At 34.4% G+C, this 7,115-nt stretch overlaps 1 protein-coding gene and 1 pseudogene across 4 annotated transcripts in view; one reads left to right on the plus strand and one right to left on the minus strand.

The window, feature by feature from the left end:
• MMS22L (MMS22 like, DNA repair protein) overlaps positions 1-7,115 on the plus strand; it is a 116,985-nt gene that overhangs the window by 49,051 nt on the left and 60,819 nt on the right. The window lies entirely within an intron of this gene.
• On the minus strand, positions 373-491 carry LOC112474799 (annotated as a pseudogene).

Below are 7,115 nucleotides of genomic sequence, written 5' to 3' on the forward strand. Positions count from 1 at the left end.
GGTATGGATTTTGCAAAGTGTATTTACTATAGCCCTTTTGTATTACATGTTTATAAATTTATGCAATAATATCTCACCCTATTAACTTAAGAATATTTGTGCACTTTTTTTGTATTTTGCTGAAACATTGGTTATCTGCTTCATATTTCAAGTGAAGGAATTAATATTTGGGTTATTGATTTAGTCTCCAGCTAGATCTGTTACATAGATACGAATTCTCCTTGCATAAGTAAAAAGTGATTCTTTTAAAATAATTTTATTCATTCATTCATTCATTCATTCATTCATTCATTTTTTAGGCGAGACATCCCTTGGTTGACCTCACAGATTGCAAGAACCTTGTCAGCTTACAATCCCTTGTTTTATTTTTTACACCTACAGCACCTGGTCTTCCTAGGTGGTCTCCCATCCAAGTGCTAACCAGGCCCAACTCTGCTTAGCTTCCGAGATCAGATGGGATTGGGCTTGTTCAGGGTAGCATGACCATAGACTCTTTTCAAATATTATAAGGGAAAACTTTTGTGTCCAAATTTCAGGCATTATTGGTAAAATGATGATAATAGCACATACCTCACTAGGTTATTTTAAGGATTAAATGCAATAGGAACATAAAGTGGTTAGCACAGAGCCTGGCACCTTAGTAAATGTTCAATAAATGTTAGCTGTTGCTATTATTATACTACTATTATTTTCAAAAGAACCCATAAAGTAACCATTTCTTTGCATTACACTTTATTCCTGGCAACCTCAATGGATGTGTGTGAATGTGTTTGGACTTACCTTGGATGGTACTTACCCCATTCTTTATGTAGTACCTTTGGCTCAGAGGCCATTCAGTAAATGTTTTTTGATGTGTAAATAAATCAAATTTTTTAAAAACAAAATCAGGTTTGTACGGAACGTCATGAACATTGCCTCACAATTATAGAACTGTTGGAAATTGTGATTCTGTGTTATTAAAATGGTAAGGAGGTGCTGTAGAAAAAGTAATTTTTAAAGATAGAAATGTGACATGTATGTATGTCTTTCCTTTCTCTCTATATCCAGTTGATTGAGAGAATTGTTTTTAATGTGTTTGGAGGATCTCCTTTTTTCATCCCTTCTTTATTCTCACTACATTTTTTCTTCATTTTTAGATTATCAATGCTTATCTAATCTCCCTGCCTCCATTGCCTTCCCTCCTTAGACCAGCTCTCTTTTTTAACAATTTTATTGAGATATGTATATCACTCGTCATACAATTCACTTATTGACCAGCTTTATTAAGATATAATTTACGTGTCATGCAATTAATAGTTTCAGTATATTCACAGAGTTGTACAACCATCACCATGATTTTAGAACAATTTATCACCCCAAAAAGAAAACCTATACCTATTAGCAGTCACTTCCCATTTTCCCCTACCCAATCCCACATCCATAGAAACCATTAATCTACTTTCTGTCTCTATAGTAATTTGCCTATTTTGGACCTTTCATCTTTTGTGACTAGTTTCTTTCACTTAGAATAATTTCAAGGTTATTCATATTGTAGCATATACTGGTACTTCATTTCTTTTTATTGCTAAATATTTCATTTCTGTCCCTATAGTAATTTGCCTATTTTGGACATGTCATCTTTTGTGACTAGTTTCTTTCACTTAGAATAATTTCAAGATTATTCATATTGTAGCATATATTGGTACTTCATTTCTTTTTATTGCTAAATAATTCATTATATGAATATACCATATTTTATTTATCCATTCATTAGTTGATAGACATTGAGTTGTTTCCACTTTGGGGCTATTTATGAATAATGTTGATATGAACATTTGGGTTCAAGTTTTTGTGTGGACATGTTTTCCTTTTTCTTGGGTATTTATTTAGGAGAAGAATGCTGGTTCATTTGATTATACTTTTTAACCTTTGGAGAAAATGCCCAACGGTTTCCAATGTAACATTTTACATCCCTACCTGTAGTGTATCAAGTTGCACTTTCTCCACATCCTTATCAGCACTTGTTGCTTGCTAAGTGTCTTTCTGATTATAGTTATCTTACTGGATGTCAGTTGGTATCTCATTGTGGTTTTGATTTGCATTTCCCTGGTGTCCAATGATGTTGATCATGTGCTTTTCATGTGTTTATTGATTGTTATGTCTTCTTTCGAGAAATATAGATTTGGATCCTTTGCCTATTTTTAAATTATTTACCTTTTTGTTATTAAATTGTAAGAATTCTTTACATTTTTTAGATTCAAGTCCCTCATCAGATATATGATTCACAAATATTTTCTCCCACTCTATGGGTTGTTTTTCACTTTCTTGGTGTTGTCCTTTGCAGTATAAATTTTTTAAATTTTAATGAAATCCTATTTATCTATTTTTTCTTTTGTTGCTTATGCTCATCTCATATTCTCTTGCCACATTTCTCCTCTTGGTGAACAAGTCTGCTTATATCATTTTGTGTTTTAACACCTTTAGTGACATCCCGATAGACACAGAAAATTTCAAATTCCTTATGGTCTTCAAAGTCATACACGTCTGGCTTTACTTATGTCTGCAACTTTTTCTTATGATTCCTCTTTACTATAGTCAGATGGAACTACTAGTTCTCAAGAAATCGTCAAGTCTTTCTTACCTTTGTTTATGTTTTCTTGTCAAAGCCAGTTGAGGGTTCAGGCCAGTTCTGGGGACTGAACAATCAATGATTAGAAAAGGCTTAATTAAATAAAGGGAATGAAAATAACTGTCAAGATCAGAAGTCAGAAATGGTCAGTGCTGATCAGACTAGCACAGAGGTGGGGTAGCAGAGTACAGAGCAGAAAAAAAATAAAAAAAAACAGAACAAAAGACTTACTTAAAGGGATTTTAAGGAAGGGAAAGGTGGTTTCGGAAACTAGTAGTATTTAGATCAGAGCTAGAGATGGAATCAGAGAGCATGCTATATGGGAGGAGCCAGAATTCCAGACATTAGTAGACGATTCCACAGCAGCAAGTTGTACTTTTTGCCTCTGCTTCTTCAGGAACCCCTAGCAGTGTCTAAGAGTTGCTACTGTTCTAGCATATTATAAAAAGCAGGAGCCTTTGGGTCAATAAAGAAGAATTCAAATCACCCCTCCTCTACTAACTAGCTGTGCAATTTTGAGAAGTTACTTAACCTTTTCTAAGTTACAGCTGCATCTTTATAAAGTAATACCCACCTTAAAGGAATTCTGTGAACATCTGCTTAGATCTCTGCTTTGTATACACATTAGCTACGTGTGACAGTTTAGCTTAATGAATACAAAATGGAAAATGCAACTCTCTCACACTAGTTACATATGAGATCCTCAATAGCTGTATGTGGTTAATAGCTACTGTAGTGGACAGCAGGTCTCTTGGACAGCACTGCCTTAGTGCCTGCACCTATTCAGAACATGGACCATAATAATCTCGTAGTAAATGTTCATTTTCTTTGCTTTTTCTTCATTTTTATGTGAACAGTATTATTCTTTATTCCAAGCTTCTATTGAAATGTATGCTTGTCCATGTGTTTCCAATCTTGAATAATCTCTCTTCCCCTTGAATTTTCTTAACTTTCTAATGTCCTTTATTGTTTTCTATGTTGCGTTGTAATTTTTTTTTACACTAGATACATATTCATTGAACAAATCTAACGAATGTTTGTGAGTACCTACTATGATAGCAGGCATTATTATAGGTATTTGGGGTACATCAGTGAACTAGTTAAGTGAAGCATATATGGTATGTACTCATGCATTTATTTCATGAAAAATATACCGAGAAAATAGAGAAAGGCACTTAGGTAAGTGTTAATTCAAACCATCACTTTTTTCACCATTTCATATTTTAATTATTTAGCATTATTTGATAATGATTTATACTTGTCCCCAAAATTTACCTGCGTATCCAACAATTCTAGCCAATATCCAGCATGAAAGTAGACAACAGTATCTGTGTAGTCAGGCTATATAGATTTAATGCATAACCTGAATTTCACCTCCATGTTTATTGCCTCCTAAGCACCAGTGGGCAAAAGGGACCTCTAGAAAGATGACAGTCCATTCTTCTCAATTAATTTTTTGGGTTTTGGTGTTATTGAAAGATAAAACTCATGTCTACTCTAGCCGAAATTTTTTGGACCATTTTTATTATTTTATTTTACCAATTCAGTAGTTATCATCAAACTATTCTCCCCCTGAAATATGGGAATACATGGAATAAGTCGGCCTTTGAGCTTTTTATCTTGCTTTTGAGAGTTTCAGGAATGTCTCCATCAAGGCTGGAGCACTTCCAGTCTAAAAGTAGAGATTATCTGTATTTCGATTGTGTTAGAAGCAAGGTATTTGGAAAAGAGAAGTGAAGTAATGGAGTAGAGGTAATAATCAATAAAATAATTTACGACAGTTTCTCAGAATGGAAGATTACTTATTGAAAGGACCTATTGAATGACTCCAGCACAATGTAATAGACTCGCAGCAAGGCACATCTATGTGAAATTTAGAATGCTGAATACAAAGGAAAGGTACCAAAGTGTCCATGGATGTCTTAGTCTTCTCCACTTTTCTTTTTAGCATTCTGTTTTTTGTATTTGCTGTGTGTCTTGTTATCTCCAGTTATAATCTAGGTCAGATCTAATATTTAACCCCAGTTTCCAATAATTACAAAATTAAAGACATGACTAGAGGTTTATATTAGATAAATTAGATTTTCTTTCCAAGATTACTCCTATTTTCAAGAAGTAGGTGTATGGAACTTTATAACTTCTGATTTGTAGTTCTCAAAGTTACTAAAAACCTTTTTTCTGAGATGAAGCAGTAAATCCACCTTATAATTAAAGAAGAAAAAGAGGGATGGTAAGGATGGAGAAAGAACACTTTCAAGTAGAAACTGGGATGAAGAACATTAGGACAAAAGGATAAGGACAAAAGAAATATACACTGTAAAGGAAACATTTTATTCTTTTGAAAGTGGATCAGCTCTGTTTAGGGAATAGAGTATTTCTCTTGAGCAAATGGTAATAAAAGACGTCGGGGTGAGACGGAAGCTAGTTTCCCCAATCTTATTTATTTCACTGTGGTTCCTTGTCTGAACCCATGGTTCACTGTAGGTATTTAGACCACCTAGATCTTTGAAGCTTTGGATGAAATTCAGCAATGAGTTTGAAAGAAGACATTGCTACTGTGATCTTTCATGGCACCACACAGTGCGATGTTTCTTAAACCAAAGACATGTTGTCATAAGAAATATATTGAAGACTGGTAAATCCCAATTGTGACAGGATTGCTAAAGTTAACTCTTTTCCAACTATGCAATGGATAAAAAGACCTGAAATTGTGATTTCAGTAAAGTGGACCCAGTCTGAAGAAATCCAGTGAGATAAACTGCTGTTGTGGCTTTGGTTTTAAAAGGGAAATACTCAGAAGAAGCAAGTGAGGAAGCAAATAATAATATAAGCATTTACATCCAATAAGTTTAGTAAAATAAGTTACTAGATGTGTTTTTTTTAATGATATGTGTTGTGTCAGCGAGGTAAGGAAACCAATCTCTTAATTTTCCTGTTAATTATTTTTGTATTAATAAGACCTCAGAAGGTACTATAAATTGTAGAAAAAAATAGATTCATTATAACTTAAAAATATTTCTAGCTATCTTCATCATCTTCTGGTAATTACTCTAAAGTTATTTTCTTTAAGATGTGATTATTAGAAAATACCAGAGTACATTTTTGTTTTATGATATGGATTACATTTGCTACCATATGGCCTATAAGGAGCATCTACCTTGTGGAGAAGGGTGAGTAATTGTTCTATTTCAAATTTTATTTGTATTTTAACAATATTAAGCACAAATATAAGGAGTGAAACTAATATTTGGAACTCTTAATTTTGATTGTTCCTTCTTTACCTTACAAGATATATATTTTTCTCTCTTTAGGATATCTCTTGTCAGATTTAAGGCTTATTTAAAATGAAAAGAAAGCTGGAGCAATTTTCTTTATTCCATTTCAGTCTCCTAAGGCCTATTTCCCCCTGGTGAGCTCATAGCAACAGGGGGGTTTAAGGGAATTCAGCTTTCTGCAAATTAATGTCTCACATCATGAAAATTCAGGACTTTTTTTTTTTTTTATCTTGAAAAGTAATACAGTGAGTGCGAGTATTATTTCTTGCCAGCGGGTGGAAGATGAATGATTTTGTCACAGTTTTACTGCTTGATGAGCAGTGTCCTGAGGGTCAGGCTTAAGTCTGTGTCACTATGCTACTCATTACTCTTGAGCTAAATAAGGGCTGATTGGATCTAAATTGCCTAGCACATGGGCCACAGATGAGCTCAGTGAGCAGGGGATGACCTGCTATTCAGTCTGGGAGTAACCCCGGTGTGCAAATGCAGCATTAGAACACCGTGGGAGAATGAGAGGCTACCGGCTGCTGCCAGCAAAAGAAATCGAAATGTAAAAACTCTTTGATGCTGTGATGTTAGAATTTGAAATGTAGGAAGTGACAGGTTGATGGTACTTATCAGCTTCAGCTGGATTAGAGAACAGTGTCATCTTGCTTATATAATGACAGAAGAATGAAGCCAGCAGCTAACTACTGTGCAGAGTAGAGCCGCTGCTATTGCCACAGGCAGTCGTTGCTGCCTCCTACTGGCAGTTCTCCTGGAAACCAGGGAAAGATAATGAAGAAAAGAGTCTCCTCTGTAGATTGCGAGAATTTGAGACTCTGGTCATGAAAAGTTGCCAATGGTAGGATGCAAAGAAAAGGGTATTTTACAGGATACTTAATTGTAAGTTGCTTTAAAAAAAAAAAAACATCATTATTGGGAAATTGGTCGTTCCAGAATTTTCTGTTAACCAGGAGTCAGTCCATTTATGAAGTGAAACAACCCAGGGCAAGACACTCCAATATATTCTTCCTGGAATAGTGTTCTTTTAGAGGGCCTCAGTTGAGTTGGTTGATCTCTCAATTATGTGTTTTTATCAATAACAGCATTTTACTAACAACTAATCTTCAAAATCTAACAATAGACTACCAACTACATCGTTAGCACAGTTTGAAAGATACCTGATAAAAATACAAAGTGAAAAACGCCCATAATTATGTAGCTTATGCTGCATAAATCTCCCTGTTAGG

This window comes from Pteropus alecto, unplaced genomic scaffold (genome assembly GCF_000325575.1).
Source record: "Pteropus alecto unplaced genomic scaffold, ASM32557v1 scaffold7, whole genome shotgun sequence".
Classification (NCBI taxonomy): domain Eukaryota; kingdom Metazoa; phylum Chordata; class Mammalia; order Chiroptera; family Pteropodidae; genus Pteropus; species Pteropus alecto.